This window comes from Bos taurus, chromosome 10 (genome assembly GCF_002263795.3).
Source record: "Bos taurus isolate L1 Dominette 01449 registration number 42190680 breed Hereford chromosome 10, ARS-UCD2.0, whole genome shotgun sequence".
In the NCBI taxonomy this organism is placed as follows: domain Eukaryota; kingdom Metazoa; phylum Chordata; class Mammalia; order Artiodactyla; family Bovidae; genus Bos; species Bos taurus.
The window spans coordinates 18,895,222-18,912,324 of record NC_037337.1 but is presented as its reverse complement, the minus strand read 5'-3'; the positions used below and the strand labels follow the sequence as shown (position 1 = coordinate 18,912,324).

Genomic DNA, 17,103 nt, shown 5'->3' with positions numbered 1-17,103 from the left:
TTTCATTTTTCACAGTTATATTCTCTACTGCTTATTTCCAAGAAGGAATTAGGAAATTCTTTGAGTGTTTGCTTAATAAGGATACATGTATAAAAATTAAAATTGTACCTTTTTATTTATCTTTGAGTAAAAATTTATTAAGGTAGCCCTTGTTTTTAAGGCTAAACTAGGATTATAGTTTCTTTAGTAACCATTATTTCTTTTAGTATAAAGAAAGATATTGTTTGTTAAATGAAATAATTAGATACTTGTATATCTAGGTTATATAATGGAATTAATATCAGTTAACACCAGTTTGAATATACTTGTATCCTCTCTATATCTTCATATTTTTTATTCTCGTGGCATATCTGAAATTTAGTTTGTCTCATTTCCTGCCTATTGTGGCATTTAGCATATGGAAGGTTACTTGTTTCCCTTTATTATCAGAATTAAGCTTTTAGATGGAATGAGGATATATCATTGGCCAGAAGATAAGGTAAATATGTGTGAGAAAAACAGGTATGTGAAATGGGACCAACGTTCTCATCAAGCCCCAGGTAGGCACTGGCAAATCCAGTGTAGTTCTAGATTCCAGTGGACTACATGGAACCAAATTTCTCTGGTATAAACAGTTGCAGAAAAATTTTGTTGTGTTTTCCAATATTATATACAAAACTGGTTCAGTCCAGGAGATGTCTGAGAAATTAATACAATTTTGAGGAAAGTATGCATATGAAAGAAAATCTTAAATAGTAAAGAGATCTAAGCAGAAGTGAACCAACTGAGTTACCTTGCTCCCTAAATAGAGGTTGCCAGGCTAACACCAGATATTGTCACTGAAACATTTATGGCTTTAGACCCTAGTAAAGAAATAATACTAATTATCAAGCGTCACTGATTTATTGGGTTTATATAAGCTGGTCTTTCAAACAGATGTGGTAAAGCTCGGACTGGGTTAGCAGTCAACACTGAACATCCTAGTGTGATTGTGTACGCCTCTCTTCTTTGGGACTGAGATCTTTGGAATCCAGGCTTCAGTTGTATACAGCACTTCCATCCAGGTTTTCAGTATCAGACCTCATCTCTTTGGGACACCTGATAGCATTTCCCATTGGAAAGTGATAATTCTTAAACAAATATCAGTACAAACATACAATCTGGATTTATTGCCTAACTGTCTGACCCCAAACATTAATGTTACTTTTCAGATGTTTACTTATTTCCTTTAGTGACTTACTAAAGGAACTTGAAAAGAAGGTGTGGAGGTTTCAATATTTTTACTAAAAAAAATTTCTTTTGGATACTCTATCTTGGTTTACAGAATTATCTCATAATCACCCAACACCTCCTTTGAGTCCAGAATTGCCTGGGAGTTGCCGAAAGGAATTCAAAGAGAACAAAGAGCCTTCTCCAAAGGCAAGGCGCAAGCGAAGTGTGAAGATCAGCAGTGTGGCTTTGGAGTCTGTGCACTGGCAAAATGACTCTGTCCAGATTATAGCAAGTGCCAGTGATTTAAAAAGCATGGATGAATTTCTTCTGAAAAAGGTATTCAGGCCCCTAAGCAGCTTTGACTGTGGAATGCTTGTATATCAGGATATGCCCCCTAAAGTATGTATGCTTCAGTAAGTTAGAGGGTCTGTTTCTTTATCGGAAATGTGCAAATCATAGGATATGCATGAGTCAGACTGGGTAGACAGAGTTTAAGGTTTTAGGCTTTACTTCTGACTTCACTTTCACTGTAACTGTCATGTTGCACTCCATATGTTAAGGTGAGGTTTGTCATTATACACTTTGAGTTGTTTTCCTGGTAGCAAAACAATTGAATTATATGATATTAGAAGAGACCTTAGAAATTATCTCATAGTAAGAAAACTTTGGCTGTCTAGTCATGTTTTTATCTGGGTCCCATGATAATTTGCCCTTTCAGGATGGTCATTGTTGAAGAAACAATATGTGTCCAATGTGGCATTCACTTCTTTTCAATTTAGTTGATTGTGTACAAAAACTCTTTCTGTGGTCCCCAGATGAATGACCTAGATAATGAAGACAGCAAGAAAGACACACTAGTGGATGTTGTATTCAAGAAAGCCCTGAAAGAATTTCGGCAGAATATCTTCAGCTTTTATTCATCTGCATTGGCGGTAAGTTGGACTGTGTCAGGAGACATTCAGAAGTTCAACATATGAAAAATTTGACAACGCCATAAAAATAATACAGGGCCATGTTCAATTAGAGATTTCTCCAGTGTCTTCTTTTAGTTTTAGGGATAGATATGGAAAAGCATACTGATTGACCTCTGATTAATAATACCCTTTAATTTCCTTGAGCAGCCTTTCCCCCCTCTTAGGGGTATATTTTCATCTTCTTAGGATATTAAATTCAAATACTCTAGCTATGATTATTTTTCACTCAGCGGCACTCTATTTTTGACCTCTTGTGATCCTTTTAGCTCTGGCTCCAGCTTCTAATTCTCATTTATGTTGGAATTATTATACTTTTTTATCCCGGGGAATTAGAGCAGTTTCAGATGTTTCATAATCTCTATGTGTGAGTTTTTTTCACTTTTACTTTACCTTGAAATGACAAACCCACTCCAGTACTCTTGCCTAGAAAATCCCATGGATGGAGGAGCCTGGTGGGCTGCAGTCCATGGGGTTGCAAAGAGTCAGACACGACTGAGCAACTTCACTTTCACTTTCATACTTTCATATTATGTTCATGTTTTAGAAAATTTATTCTTGGTACTAAAGTATATGGAGATCAGTCCTGGGTGTTCTTTGGAAGGACTGATGCTAAAGCTGAAACTCCAGTACTTTGGCCTCCTTATGTGAAGAGTTGACTCATTGGAAAAGACTCTGATGCTGGGAGGGATTGGGGACAGGAGGAGAAGGGGACGACAGAGGATGAGATGGCAGGATGGCATCACCTACTCGATGGACATGAGTTTGGGTGAACTCCAGGAGTTGGTGATGCACAGGGAGGTCTGGCGTGCTGTAATTCATGGGGTCGCAAAGAGTCGGACACGACTGAGCGACTGAACTGAACTGAACTGAAAGTATATAGTAACTAATGCTTTTGATCTATAGAATATTAGTATTTCTTGAATTGTCATGTTTATTCTATAAAAAATAATTTGTATTTAATTGATTTTTCTTTGTTCAACCTATAATTTTATGTGAAAAGTGAGAGAACTTTTCTGTGTTATCTTCCACTCAGTATATGGGTTTTTGGCCTTTTGCAAGTAGAAACCAGACAGTCTTAGAGAGCAGTAATTTCTTGACCATAATAAAGTAGTAATTAGACTATGGCAAATAAAGGTTTGGGTAGGGACAATATTGGCCATATTTTTCCAATCCTGCCAACTACTTATGCTTCACACCTATATTTTCTAGATTAGGGATCAGTGTACTTTTGAATCACATAGGAAGGACCAGCATTATAAACTGGAGCTTGATAGTGGTTTTATAATCTTGGATTAAAGAGATTCAACCTCTAATTCTGAGGAAGTGAAAGAGAAATAAATTTTAAATGTATATAGCATGTTTTAGTCACTTAAATGCTATTTTTCTTTCTCACGGAGAGTCTACACCTCATTTAAATTTAAAAGGAATTCCATGTAGATCCCATTGCAAGAAATATAGTGTTTTTTAAGGCATGTCATTCTTCCTTGGAAAAATGAAAAAGTAAAGTTAGCTAAGTAAAGTTAGTAAAATTTACCTAATGTTTCACCAGCAAGAATTCAGGTATTCACTTTTAAGGCAGAACTATCTAAATAAGGTTCATTTCTGGAGAGATAGGTAATTAAGGTATGCAAATAATCTTCATACCTTAGGACTTCCCTGGTGGCTCAGACGGTAAAGTGTCAGCCTACAATGTGGGAGACCTGGGGTTAATCCCTGGGTCAGGAAGATCCTCTGGAGAAGGAAATGGCAACCCACTCCAGTACTCTTGGCTGGAAAATCCCGTGGACTGAGAAGCCTGGTAGGCTCTAGTCCCTGGGATCACAAAGAGTTGGACACGACTGAGCGACTAAACTTTCAAATACAGTTAAAAAGCCAGGTTTATGGGAGAAATTCCCAAGACTTTCTCCAATTATTACATTGTTTAAACTATTAGGTATTTTATTAAAATGTAGCAGGTTTTATTCTGCAAATATTCCATAGCAGAGTGGGAGTTTACAAATACCACATGACCTCATGGGCATGCCCATTAGAAAGTACAATCTTTATTCAAAATACTACCCAATGAAATTTTAATCAGTCTTCTCTATATAAAGAATTTCTTCTTAAAACCTTATTTTTCTTATTGTTTATTAGGTAGATGATGGGAAAAGCATACGATATAAAGACCTCTACGCACTATTTGAACAGATTTTGGAAAAGACCATGAGGCTTGAGCAGCGAGATTGGAGTGAGTCTCCAGTCAGAGTTTGGGTTAACACTTTTAAAGTGTTTTTAGATGAATATATGAATGAATTCAAGACTTTGGAATACATACCCACAAAGGTAAAATATATTTTGATTTCTAAAAGAATTCAATTATGAATTCCTCTTAAGAGTCTAGGACATCTAGTATTTGAGAAAAGCACCGCAGTGAACATGTCAACTTTGCACTACTTCAGATCCAGCAAACTCCATTCTCTCTTACAAGTTGATCAGACTATATTATCTAAGCCTTCTTCAATTAATACATTTTTCACTGAATTAAAATATAATGTTGTTAAAAATGCTGTTGCTGTAAGATTATACCCTCAGCTTTGCTAGAGGTCAGTACATGAATTTCATTTTGGAAAACAGTGGTTTTCATCATTTCATTGTATCATCTCGAGACTTTTATGTAAGGACCCACAAATTTCTCCTTGAATTAGGTTTTAGAAAAGAAGTAAGAAAGTATATTAGTCTTTGTTATATCACAGTTTCTGTATTTCTTTCCCACCAGGTGCCAAAAACAGAGAGAAAGAAAAGAAGGAAAAAAGAATCTGATTTAGTAAGTTGTAATCTGTTTTTTTGCCCTGTGTTGTAAAGTAATTTTTGGACTAGCAGTCTGAAGTAAATCATACAGTATTTCTCTGGGTGTATTTAAGGAATAAGTTTATCAGATGTCTAGGGGGTAATCTTTTATGCCTTTACAAAAATTTAGAATGACAAGTATGTCTTGAATTCCTTGACTTGACTTGTTATTAATGATGGCTTCCTAAAATGGCAGAAAACTGAAATGTTTACTCATGAAAGTTACAAACAAATATGACCCTTTTGCAGAAGTAGGGACTGGGAAGGCGCTTTTTTAGGAGCTCTCTCTCTCTGTTGTAAAGAATATGAGGACTATTTAGGATTTTACAAAGATAAGTCCTTCTAACTCAAAAGACATTCCCAAAGGCATTTGAGTATATTTTATCATTGTTCATGTTCTTATCTTTTGTATCATCTCTATTACATACTTTATCATAATCTCTGTAATTAAAAGGATGTGTTAAGCCCCAGAGGAGCCCAGAATCTGCTAGTGAAGGCAGGCATTTAAAAAATTACTAGTTTCAGATGCGATAAATATTATGGTAGAAATAGTACAAAGTGCTGTTGAAATACAAAGAGAATGAAGGAATACTTTACAGAAGAAAAGATATTTTTGCAGGTTCTTAACACATGAGTAGTAGTTTAGACAAGCCGTGTCTAGCCAAAGGGAAAGAGTATGTTCAAAGACATGTGAATAAAAACCTGGCATGTTGAGCCAGTAGCTTTAACAGGTTCGAGTATTGCGTGTTTATAGGGGAGCTGGAAAAGAAGGTAGAACTCTGGTAGGTATTCTGCCTTCAGAATATATCTAATATCTGACCATTTCACATTGCCTCCACTGCTATTACGGAGAAGGCAATGGCACCCCATTCCAGAGTTCTTGCCTGGAGAATCCCAGGGACGGGGGAGCCTGGTGGGCTTCCGTCTATGGGGTCACACAGAGTCGGACATGACTGAAGCGATTTAGCAGCAGCAGCAGCAGCAGCCACTGCTATTAACAATAGTCTGATACACTTTGTGAAAGTGAAAATGGTAGTCGCTCAGTCGTGTTCAACTCTTTGCAATCCTATGGACTGTAATCTGCCAGGCTCTTCTGTCCATGGAATTCTCCAGGCAAGAATACTGAAATGGATTGCCATTCCCTTCTCCAGGGAATCTTTCCATTCCAGGGGATAGAAGCCAGGTCTCCAACGTTGCAGGCAGATTCTTTACCATCTGAGCGACAGGGAAGTCCAATACACTATGTGTTGTGTTCTGATTGGTCTGCCTTCTTATATTATTCTCCCCTCACAGTTTTCTAAATAATAGCCATAATGACCATTTAAAAACAGAAATCAGATCATGTTCCTCCTCTACTCAGATCTCACAAGTTTAGCTCACAGTGTTACTCAGAATAAAACCCAGAGTTCTTACTGTCTATAAGACTTGACATCCTCTTGATCGTGACTTCTCTGAGCTTAATTTCCTCCCACTCCTCCCCCATTCCCTCTGCTTCAGCTGCATTTGCCGCCACTATCTTCTCTTCCTTCTTCTCTGGTTGTTTCCCTTCCTCCTCCTGTCTTTTTCGCTTTCCCCGGAAAATGTTAAGCTTTAGGACCTACAGAACCTGGATTCACCCCTCCCAGTGGCAGATTCTAATCCTAGAATAGTTATTGTTAACCTTAAACTTAATAAATCAGGATTATAAATCATTCCGTATCACTTGTAAACCAAATTCTGAGGTTCTTTAGATCGTTGCTTGTCACTTTTCCACTTTGTGTTTTAGAAGCATGATCTGATTCTGTTTTTAGCATGATCTTACTTCTTGAGAACTGAATCCTGAAAGTAGGGTATCTAAACCCTTTAGCCTGGCTTATTCTTATTCACCGATGGAGGGTTTTCCAATTGAGAAACCTTAGACAACTTAATCCTTTTGAGACTCAATGTCCTCATGTATATAATAGGAGTATATATTATATAAAACAGGAGTAATGCCACCTACCACTGAGAATTTTTGAGATTGTATATGAAGGAAAGGGTAGGCAATGCAGAGGAATAGTAGGAAGGTGCCTGTTATTAACAGGTAGTGTTTAGGCCTTTTATGCATTTTAAGCCTTGTAAGAGTAGTCTTTCATGTCTATATGGGAGAGAACAGTACCTGAAGATAGAAATGAGTAAAAGTGTATGACATTTTTTAAAAAAGAAAATTCATTAATTCAACAGCTGTTATATTTCAGGGCCTGTGATAAGTGCAGGTAATAGAAGGAAATATTAATAAATATATAAATAAGTATTTATACTTAAGAGCATTCAAATTAAAATAAACAACAGTGATTTTCTACTTTGTCCATCTATGAGCAAAACTAAAAATAAATTAATTTCCTGGAAAGATAAATAAATATATAGATATTTTCCCAATACTGCAGATAGGGGGTTTATTTGCATAACTTTCTTGGAGAAGGTACTTTAATGATGATATATTAAAAGCCTTAAAAATATTAAAAACAAAACCAAAAAAACTTTGACTCAGCAGTTCTGCATCTAGGAATTTATCCAGTGGATATATCAACTTTTTCATACTGACATGTACCGACTCTTTATTGAAGAGGAATTTGTGATAAATAAACAGAAAAGTGTGAAAGGTTCTTGAGGTTAAATTTTTAAAACCCACTGCTTTTAATTTAACATGCTGATTCAGAGTTGTATAAGACAGCTCTTATATGTTTATAGCATTGTTTTCTGATTTTCATATAAGTTGGTCTTGTCTCTCTACTAGATTGTTAGCTTTTTGAAAGCAGGGATCAGATAGTTTACCTTTATTTTATTTCTCAGAAGATCATAATTCTCCTCCTGGAATATGTGCCCAATGAAGACAACAAGGAATTGAAGGATTTCCTATTGCCTGACATGTTAGGGCAGCATTTACTGTGTTGGCTTTGACATAAATAGCTGTATTTTTTCATTCAGGTAGAAGAGCACAATGGTCACATCTTTAAGGCCACCCAGTATAGCATCCCTACCTACTGTGAATACTGTTCTTCTTTGATATGGATCATGGACCGAGCCTCTGTTTGCAAATGTAAGTATGAAAGATCTTTGAGGAATGTTTTTAACCACTTGATATTTCCGTTTCCATGAGTTTAACATTAAGGAATAATTCACACTCCCTAATTCTTTAAACTCATCTCTCTTTATACTCCTTTTCATCTGCTCTTTGTAGGCAAATAAGATATTTTGGTGTTCTTTGGTCACTGTATTTGCAGCTCATTGTCTGAAATGTTCTTCTCCTAGATGTTAGTATGACTTACTACTTCAGTTAATTCATGTCTCCACTAGTATATTAGAGAGCTTTTTCTTTACTCTCCTGTCTAAAACACTGCCTCTGTCCACCAGTTCTCCATCCCTTTACTCAGCTTTTTCTAGTCTTTATACATGGAGCTTCCTTGGTGGCTCAGATGGTAAAGAATCCCTCTGCAATGCAGGAGACCTACTTATCACCACCCAAAATGATACTAAGTATTCATTTCCTTGTTTCTCTGTCCCACTAGAATGTGTTCTGTATAAGATCAAGAAACTGTCTCATACAGAAGTCTCTTCTGAATCACCAGGGCCTAGAACAGTTTTTGGCACATTATCAGTTCAGTTCAGTTCAGTCGCTCAGTCATGTCCAACTCTTTGTGACCCCATGAATCGCAGCACACCAGGCCTCTTTGTCCCTCACCAACTCCCGGAGTTCACTCAGACTCACGTCCATCGAGTCAGTGATGCCATCCAGCCATCTCATCCTCTGTCGTCCCCTTCTCCTCTTGCCCCCAATCCCTCCCAGCATCAGGGTCTTTTCCAATGAGTCAACTCTTTGCATGAGGTGGCCAAAGTACTGGAGTTTCAGCTTCAGCATCATTCCTTCCAAAGAAATCCCAGGGCTGATCTCCTTCAGAATGGACTGGTTGGATCTCCTTGCAGTCCAAGGGACTCTCAAGAGTCTTCTCCAACACCACAGTTCAAAAGCATCAATTCTTCGGCGCTCAGCCTTCTTTACAGTCCAACTCTCACATCCATACATGACCACAAGAAAAACCATAGCCTTGACTAGACGAACCTTTGTTGGCAAAGTAATGTCTCTGCTTTTGAATATGCTATGTAGGTTGGTCATAACTTTCCTTCCAAGGAGTAAGCGTCTTTTAATTTCATGGCTGCAGTCACCATCTGCAGTGAAGTTTTAGTAAATATTTACCGGGTAGTTGGACCTATATAGATGGATGGGTGAATTATTGAAATTCTTAGATTATAACTGGAAAGATACTTTATTTGACTATAATCCTTTCATCAGAACCTTTAAATCCTAGAATGTGAGTGGAGGTTTTTTTGAGGGTCCACTTGGTTCTGGCTTACAGAGCCTGTCATTCCATATACATCTGCTCTGGTGCTTTTAATAATTCTGTGAAGCTTTGTTTACTAGTGGGCCAGAATCAAATGAAAGGGCTGGGTCCAGGATGACAGTAAGGATGAAAATCATGTTCATCATAGCAAAATCAGCACTTGGATATTGCTAGATATGTTCACTTGTTCAATGATTCAATAGTGGTTTTCCTTTAAAAAAAACTATAGTGAGAGTAAAAAATAGGGTGTAGTTTGCCATGTACTTGAATGTTTAATGTTAGCCTGATTCCTATAGGTTTCGTATACTTTTCTCTGTGATCTGAAACTGAAAATAGAAAGAATCTGCTTCTTCTTTTATGACTTGGGTGGGCTTGCTTTGATTTCTTAATAGAATTAACTTTTTGTGTGGTTATGCTGGTGATTTTACCACTACAATTACATGGCCTCCCCTACTTGACCTTGGCTTTGAAAATCCCTCAAATCATGCTTTTGAAGCTCAAGAAGAATATTGAGGTGTTGATTTGCAAGAGCCAGAAGCTGGTCATACCAAAAATAACACAGGCCAAGTATTTTCTCAGGATTCTCTTCTCAGTGAGCCCATACTGCTGCCTAGCCACCCTGTTATCTCCTGGTCCAAGAACTGATTTCTGCTCTGAACCTTTCATCTCATCTTCTCAATCACTACTGATGTTCTTTATGTTCTGGTTCCTCAGAGCTCTATTCTAGACTTTCTAGGAGAATGAATAAGGCCTTTTTTATAGCCTAATATGTTACCCGATTTGTTTTTATTTAGTATAGGTCTTTGATATTAATGCTTTTTAATCCACTGGAATGATTCTTAATAGGTATTTCTTGCATTTTATCAGATCATAGAGCAAGTATAAGAGGGGAACATGGGCAATGGTTTGTGAATCAAACCAGGAAGATAGATAAATATTTTGCTGGGATATGGTGGGGACAAGGAGGAGGGCAAGCAGTCTTGAAAGAATAAAAAACTTTTTCCCAGACAGTGGTTAGGATTTTTAGGTATGTTTTTCAGCTTCATTTTTCTGAATTGAATGAGTTAAGACCATTTTTTATTCTATTATGATACAAAGTATATGATGCTATAGGAGTCTCAGATTTAAAAAAGTATCTTCAAAATAAAACAGTAAACTTGTTAAGTTTTGCCACTAATATATAGACTTCTGAAAATGTTACATTTTAAACCTGTTTTTCAGTGTGCAAGTATGCTTGTCATAAGAAGTGCTGTCTGAAAACCACAGCCAAGTGTTCTAAAAAGGTAAGAAAGTTATTACCTATGAGTAATAAATAACAAGTCTGTTGGAGAATGGTGCAAGAGAAGGAAAGGACAAAAAAGGTCTTTTTTTGCCTTGTGGAAAGAAATCAAAGCCTCTTTGATGATCTTACAGAGTAGTGGTTTTCAAACTTTTGGCCACAAAATACTGTAAGAAATAAGTTTTATATCATAATCCTGCTTACACATATAGAGGTATGTGTGTATGTATAACTGAATTGATTTTCCAGAACTGTATTTACCTTTACTACATGGGAGCTGCTAACCTGATTTCACAACCAACAACTTATTAAAGCACTCTTTTTAAAGGTTTCCTGCTTTTTTTTTCTTTTTAAATTTTTTGGCCACGTTATGCAGTATGTGGGATATTAGTTCCCTGACCAGGGACTGAACCCACTCTCCTGCATTGGAAGTGTTTAGTTTTAACCCCTGGACTGCCAGGGAAGTTCTAAGGTTTCCTACTTTAAACACTCTTAAGTGTTCCTATAAACTGTCTTGAAAGTGGTAGGCTACAGTTAAAGATTTTAACATACACAGTAAAATTCATCAGCATAGTTGGTGTGTTTACAAACTTCTACTTGGATTTGATACTGAACTTGTACTCTGATAATTTTATGCTTCAAAAAGGAACCATTTTGGAAATATTTCAGGCTTGTACTGACATGTGATCACATTTGCTTATTTGTCATATACAATTTTAACAATACTGTGCAGATCTGAACTATAATAAAAATATGTGTGCATGTTTACAGCCCATGTATATAGTTTTCATCTGTTCCAAATTAGTAGACAAATCATGGCAAAGTACAAAGATAAATTTGACTCAGGGCTTAAAATATACAATGAAGGTAAGACATCTGCTGGCTAAGATGGAGTAGCTTGTGGTAGACTAATACTTGTGCTGAGAACAACTGAAAAAAGTCTGTTGCCTAGCATTAGATAGCTGCCCAGGAAAATTGGAATTTAGGGGCCTAGAACCTACAGAGAAAAGAATTACAGATTGGTGAATCTATATGTGTGAGATGTTTTCCTCTAAGTGGGAATTTGTCAGTTTTTGTTGTAGGACAAGAAATCAAGATTCTGGGCAGAGGGCCACACTTAAGAGTCAGAAAAGCCAGAAAAGCTTTTAGAAATCTTATAGAGTTATAGAGACAAAAGTTGGAGTTTGGGATTGCCAAGACTTGAAGGACCATGATCCAAACATATAGAGAAGGGAGCCTAAAACTCGGGTTTTCCCTTTAAGGTGTTTTCTGAATTCTTAAGCTGCACAGGTCAAGAGGCTAAGAAGCTAACAGAAAAGCAGATTATTTTGCAGTCTCACAGTGTCAAAGAAAGAAAAATTAGAGTTGTATGAAAAGAAAGGGTGTACTAATAGACTAAAAGAACTCAGCACTGACTGCATGCAGGATGAAGGAGAGACTGGGGTATGCAGTGTTGGGCTAGGCAAGGAGCATGGGGCAGGAGAAGGAAAGGACAAAAAGGAGATTTACATAAAAAGTTTCAGTCTCAGAGATAATAGCTGGCATTCTTCTTTTATTTAAAGTACTTCAAATAAACTTAAGGATAAGCCTTTTTTTTCCCTATCACATAAAATAATAATGAAATACAATATCAGAATACACTATTGAATTAAATGAAAGAGGTCACTAATCTTGGGCCTCTGGGTGCCCCTGCCTTTAGCTGTGACATCAGTAGTCAGTTTAACTTCTCTAAAGTTTACGTAAACACCAGAGCATCCTTATGCTTCAGAAATTAGTGACAACTCTAATTCATATCAAATCAATAGGTTTTCTAGTGGTACATGGTAAATGTTTAGTATACAGAGTCTCTCCCCTTTCTCCTTTGCCCACAGCCCATCTTTACATGAAGAGATTTTTTAAGGAAAGGAAAGCAGTAACCTGTAGCCACTGCCTGCATTCTTCCCCATTATTTGGTGGGTTGGGGGGTGGAGAGGGGGGAGTGCAGTGAGAGGGGGGGATTCCAAGTGGAAGAGGATTGAAACGAACTTCTCACTTCTTTATATTCTCAGCATTAACAAGAATTCCCTTTCCTCCCAACTCTCGTAACTATGCTTTTAAAACTTGAGGAAAAGAAAAAATTGTTACTTTTAAAGAATTGGATAAATATATTTAAAGGTGTTTGAATGTATTTGGAATCAAAAATTATCTTCCATGTAGTATGATCCAGAGCTGTCCTCTCGACAATTTGGGGTTGAACTGTCCCGTTTGACCAGTGAAGACCGAACTGTTCCTTTGGTGGTGGAAAAGCTCATAAACTACATTGAAATGCATGGACTGTACACAGAAGGTATTTACCGAAAGTCTGGTTCAACTAATAAAATCAAGGAGCTTCGACAAGGTCTAGATACAGGTAAGATAGTGCCCTCTAAATCAAGACCAAATACTCTTATTTAAGCAGGTCATCTCATGCTGTTAGTTTTTATTACATGTTGATCCTTTGCTGAAGCCAGAAGAATGCAGTCTTTTCTGTGGTGCCTTTTTTTATTTTTTTAATCATTTGTAGCTTTCTTTTATATGGTCCACTCAGCAAACATACATTGAGTATCATTTGTACAAGGGATTATTAGATATTTCAGACAGATCTCACTTAATCTTTTTAGCAGTCTGGTAAGATCATATCTTTAATTTACAAAGAAGAAAACTTGGGTTCAGGAAAATTAACTAATGAGCTATTGATAAGATGCAGGGGCAATGTGCTGATGTTTTTCTATTAATCTTCACAACAAATGTTTGTACTGATGTTCACAGACAGTGATTATTATCCCTGTTTACAGATGAAGGAACTGAGGCTTATCGAGGATCTTGCCGAATGACTTACCACCAATAAGTGATAAAGCTGGCATTTAACCCATAATCTAAACTGTTGCCTGTTAATCTGTTTACTCTGACTCCAAGTGATGTTCTTTCTGGTGTATATTATTGCCTTCCAACACTGAGGACATAGTTATTTAAATTGATAATTAGTGATTTGAATATGTATCTGTGTAGAGCTGTAGCCTCAGTTCTGGAATGTATGCAGAGCTTTGACTTTGGTTTTATGTTCAACTTCTACTCTTTACCATTATTGAAAAGGGATAGATTTTTTTTTTTGGCTGCACTGCACAGCTTGTGGGATCTTAATTCCCCGAGCAGGGATTGAACCTGAGCCTTGGCAGAAAGCATGGAGTCCTAACCACTGACTGCCAGAGAATTCCCAGGAATAGATCTTTTTGAATCACATGTAGGTGCATACTTGTCTCTGTATAACCAAGAGTCTACCCATAGGCACCATTCATCCATATCACCCCAGTCATCTCATGTATAACCCTAGAGGGTTTTTAAGTGAAGCATAGTAAAGATTTTCTTCACATTTCATAAGCTCAGTTATCACTGTCCTTTTATCTCTAAGAATCACTTAAAATCAGTCTGACTTGTAGAAGATGTCTTTTAGGCCTTTCTTCTATTGGCCGTCTCAAACATCACTACTAAAAGTGTGGTTCACAGGCCAAGCTGCCGCAAGAGAAGTACAGAACTGGGAGCAAGCATTTAGAAACTTTGATAGCAGTTTATAGTGCTTTGACATGAAAACATTGATCTTTTACTTTACACATCTATCAGTCCACAACAGTTCAAAAACAGACAAAAACTGTACCTTTACCATAAGAGGAACACTGTTCCGAAGCATGGAATAGGATTGCAGAAGATATTGATAAAGGTATCTTTTGGTCATGATAGTTTCTAAAGTGCATTATTATTTGACCCTCTGCATATTTTGGCTTTCTTATCTAATTCTTTATCTCTGAATAGATGCTGAGAATGTAAACCTTGATGACTATAACATACATGTCATTGCAAGTGTATTCAAACAATGGCTTCGTGATTTACCCAATCCACTCCATGACCTTTGAACTCTATGAGGAATTTCTTCGAGCTATGGGTAAGCACAGGTTTCCTGGGTTCAGGAAAGGGCCTACACTTGGAAAGAATGCTATCTTCATATTAGACTGTTTAGCCATTCTCAGTTGGTTTAAGTTCATATAGATTCAAAAGTAATACAGTAGATATAAAACTGCCACTGAATTCGCACCTATTCAAATGTTGCCTTTCTTAGAGACTCATTAAAATGTCAATGTCCTAAAAACTTTCTGAGCAAGTCACTTAGTTGCTTCTCACCAAAGAGGTTGAAAGACTAAGATTATAAATAATTGTGAATCTAAGCAAGGACTCAGTGTAACGTTGGCTATCTATTCTGTGCCATACCTAACATGCTAGTTTAATTTTTCAGTGCTATAGATATGTAGGATTTTGATGAAGGCCTATGTAGAAGTATTCATTTAGGCCCCAAGGCATAGATCCTCAAATTCCCTTCAGACTTATTTACAGCTTTAGGTTTGAAAGCAAAAGGAGAAGGGGTGGCAGAGGATGAGATGGTTGGATAGCATCACCAACTCAATGGACATGAGTTTGAATAAACTTTAAGAAGATAGTGAATGACAGGGAAGCCTGGCATGGTGCAGTCCATGGGATTGCAAAGAGTTGGACACACTTAATGACTAAAGGACAACAACAGATAACTTGTATAGCAGTTGATTAATTTCATGGGGAATTGGTTTGCCACAAAATGAAAACTGGGGTATCTCTTGCCCCTTACTGTAATCAAGGAATTACTGGGATCTAAATTAAAACTCAGGAGCCTGCTTAGTGAGTATAGAACTCAAGCAGGGGGAGATTAGTGGTAACTAGTGAGTTTCTTCTGCTATACAGGTATGGCTAAAACTCTTAAAAGTCAGCTGTACCCAGTGAATGTCCAGAAGGAAGGTGTAGTGTATAAGAGAAGATATTCAGTCTTTAATTGCTGCTCTTCCTGTTTTCAGGCCTTCAGGAGAGGAAAGAGACAATCCGCGGTGTATACTCTGTCATTGACAGCTCTCCCGAACTCATCTCAATACACTGGAACGCCTCATCTTTCATCTGGTCAGGTAACTTCAAGAAAACAAAGATTTGCTTAACATTTCTCTTGGATTGTTTTAAGTAAATGAAGAGTTCCTTCATATGGAAACTGATATTTTTTTTTCTTATTAATAAAGTCAATGCCTTGAACAGGTGGTTTATGATTCCCTGGAGCAGAAATTCTCCATGGAGTTGGACTGTGTGGCAGGTGCTTCCCCACCCTAATGAAGCCATGTAATCATTTCAGTCTTATGGTGGCACTGTGTAGCCTAGCTAGATGTCTTAACTCTTGAACTAGAGAAGATGTGTTGTTTATTGACATAGCCTAATTCATAGGAGGTGGTGGGGTCATATGGAGCTCAGGAATCGACTGACTAAAGAGACTTCAGGGGCAGTTCTGTGTTCTCCTGAGAGTTGATGTTGGGGAAGAAAGGCCATCTTTCTCTTTGGGTAAATATCCTTTTATCACTGTCTGAAAATGCCTTAAGGTCTCTGCATTCTTTAGACATGTTCAATCTATGAATGGTGACCTGGGACAGTGAGTCAATAAATTTCCCTTGGTCAGCTATCTGCTGACCTCAGTTGCGTCAGGGAAGGAACAGAGTGAAAGAGTGCTTCCCAGAGGCAAAGGAAACCGCTTTTGGGGAAATTCTACAGTGTCTCAACTGGTAGGGATATCTTCCAGTACTATGCAGCTGATGTCATTTGCCTTTCTCTCATCTCTTCTATCTCCCTGCAGTTTTCCTTTTTTATCCCAGTTTCACTTGGGTTTTTTGTTCCTTAGGATTGCTCTACAGGAAGACACTAATCGAATGTCTGCTAATGCTTTGGCCATTGTGTTTGCACCCTGCATTCTCCGCTGCCCTGACACCATCGACCCACTGCAAAGTGTGCAGGACATCAGTAAGACTACCACGTAAGGCCAGTCACTATCACGCTCTGCATACCCACGGGCTTCTGCGTCAGTGTAGTCACTTTATCCAGCTATCAGAGTGAATGATTTATCCTTTTTTTACTTTGGCTGTGCCATTCAACTTGCAAGAATCTTAGTTGCCTGACCAGGAATTGAACATGGCCACACTGCAGTGGAAGTGCAGAGTCCTAACTACTGGACCACCAGGGAATTCCCCTAGTGAACGATTTCTTAGGTTCATATGTTTTTAATAAGATTGCTAGGCACCACTGGTCTTTTTTATGCTGAATATGAAAAATTCCTTTAGATTCTATGTATGAAGCATCTTTTGTTTTGAAAGGTCTTATTTTTTAAATTTGGCTTTTCTTTACATTGTTTATAGTTTCCAGATGTATTTTAAAATCTCATTTTACCAAATTACATATACTTTGTATTTTCCTATAATCCAGTCTAACTGTAGTCTTGTGGCTCTGTATCTCTTTGGTCTTAATACTTCAATATTCCTGTATTTCACCTTGGCCTTTTTTCACGGATCTCTGATTTCCTTCTAGAGTGCTGATTTTTAACCTTTCCTGCAAAAGGAGCTTCCCCCAG

At 37.4% G+C, this 17,103-nt stretch overlaps 1 protein-coding gene and 1 pseudogene across 1 annotated transcript in view; both read left to right on the top strand.

Moving 5' to 3' along the window:
* Positions 1 to 17,103, top strand: part of MYO9A (myosin IXA) — a 388,889-nt gene that overhangs the window by 149,222 nt on the left and 222,564 nt on the right.
* The window catches only part of LOC100847876 (unconventional myosin-IXa-like), a 104,281-nt pseudogene that overhangs the window by 61,662 nt on the left and 25,516 nt on the right, over positions 1 to 17,103 (top strand).